Genomic DNA, 2,274 nt, shown 5'->3' with positions numbered 1-2,274 from the left:
AGGCTGGTCTCGAACTCCTGAGCTCAAACAATCCGCCCGCCTCAGTCTCCCAGAGTGCTAGGATTACAGGCGTGAGCCATCACGCCCGGCCAGTTCCCATACTTTTTGCTCAGCAGGTTCAGTGTCTACTAAGCCTGGTCTAGGACCATCTGTGATAGAATCATCTAGGATGTTTATTAAAAATACAGATTTCTGGGCCCCACTCTTACCCATATAAATCATTCTCCAGAGTTGGGCCTGGGAATCTCTAATTTAAGATGTTGACTAGGTAATGCAGTTACATGGTTCAAAATCAGACAATAAGCAAAGCACAGTGGCATGTGCCTATAGACCCAGCTATTCGAGAAGCTGAGGTGGGAGGATCGCTTAAGTCCAAGTGTTTGAGGCCAGCCTGGACAACATAGCAAGACCTTGTCTCTTAAAAAAAAAAATCAAGCAATAGAAAAAACTTATGCACATTAAGCACAAGAAAAGGTGCTTGGCATCACTAGTCATTAGGGAAATGCATTTTAACCTTTCCATGAGATACCACTTCACACCCACTAGGGTGGCTGAAATAAACAAGTACTGATAAAAATGTGGATAAATTGGAACCCTCATACATTGCTGGTGGCAATGGTGCAGGCACTTTGGAAAACAATTTGGCAGTACCTCAAAAAGTAAGACATGGAGTTACTATATGACCATCAATTCGTCTCTGAGATACCAGGAGAATTGAAAACATATGTCCGCACAAAAACTTGTACACAAATGTTTACAGCAGGATTATTCATAACAATCAAAAGGGGGGAAACAATCCAGATGCCCATCAACTGATGAATGGATAAAATGTGGTAATCTGATATATCCATAAGTGAAATATTATTTGACAGTTAAAAAGGATACATGCTACTACATGGATGAACCTTGAAAACATTAGGCAAAGAAGTCAGTCAAAGATCCCGTATTGTATGATAACATTCATATATGTCCCAAATAGGCAAGTCCATAGAGATAGGACGCAGAGTAGGGGTTTCCAAGAGGGTTGCTAATATTATAGATATGTGATTTCTTTCTTTTTTTTTTTTTTTTGAGACAGAGTCTCACTCTGTTGCCCTGAGTGCCATGGCGTCAGCCTAGCTCACAGCAACCTCAAACTCCTGGGCTCAAGCGATCCTCCTGCCTCAGCCTCCTGAGTAGCTGGGACTACAGGTGCGTGCCACCATGCCTGGCTAATTTTTCTATTTTTAGTAGAGATGGGGCCGCTCTTGCTCAGGCCGGTCTTGAACTCCTGACCTTAATCAAATCTCCTGTCTTGGCCTCCCAGAGTGCTATGTGGTTTCTTTTTGGAGTGATGAAAATATTCTGGAATTAGATAATGATGATGATTGCACAACTATGTCAATACACTGAAAACCACTGAATTCCACACTTTAAAGGAGTGGAATTTATGGTACGAGAATTGTATCTCAATAAAGCTGTATTGAAGGGCCGGGGCATAGTGGCTCATGCCTATAATCCCAGAACTTTGGGAGACCAAGGTGGGAGGATTGCTTGAGGCCAGGAGTTTGAAACCAGCCTAGATAACATAGTGAGACCCTGTCTGTACAAAAAATAAAAAAGAAAATTATCCAGATGTGGCACGCACCTATAGTCCCAGCTACTGGGGAGGCTGAGGTTGGAGGATCACTTGAGCCCAGGAGTTTGAGGCTGCAGTGAGCTATGATGATGCCACTGCACTCCACTCTGGGAGACACAGACCCTGTCTCAAAACAAAACAACAACAACAACAAAAGCTGTATTAAAATGTATGCGGTCATATGGGAAGAGCAACAATGGAAGGTGTGGTCAATGCAGAGCTGGGGTGCTCGCTTGGGCAGCACATACACTAAAATTGGAACTATACAGAGAAGGTAAGGATGACATGCAAATTCATGAAACATTCCATAAAAAAATAAAGTAAAATAACAATTAAAATAATTAAAAAAATATATAGAGCTGGGGCTTGTATCCATTTGTGTGCCACGGATGCCCTTGGCCATGTGGGGAAGCTACAGATCCCTTCTCAGAATGTTTTTAAAATCCGCAAAATGAAATATGTAAGGTTACAGTGACAGCAAATTGTATCAAAATGAAGTTATACAAATTTTTGAAAATATATGCAGGGAAAAATCTCACTCCCAATTCTGCTCCACAGCTCCCAGATTGCAACCCAGTCCTCCTTGCTCCACCTGACCAGGGAACCACTTTTTCCTCCATTATTATATGTATTTCCAGTTTCTTTTTTTTTTTTTT

This window comes from Propithecus coquereli, unplaced genomic scaffold (genome assembly GCF_000956105.1).
Source record: "Propithecus coquereli isolate 6110/MARCELLA unplaced genomic scaffold, Pcoq_1.0 Scaffold107, whole genome shotgun sequence".
NCBI lineage: Eukaryota > Metazoa > Chordata > Mammalia > Primates > Indriidae > Propithecus > Propithecus coquereli.
Note: the sequence above shows the minus strand (reverse complement) of the source record.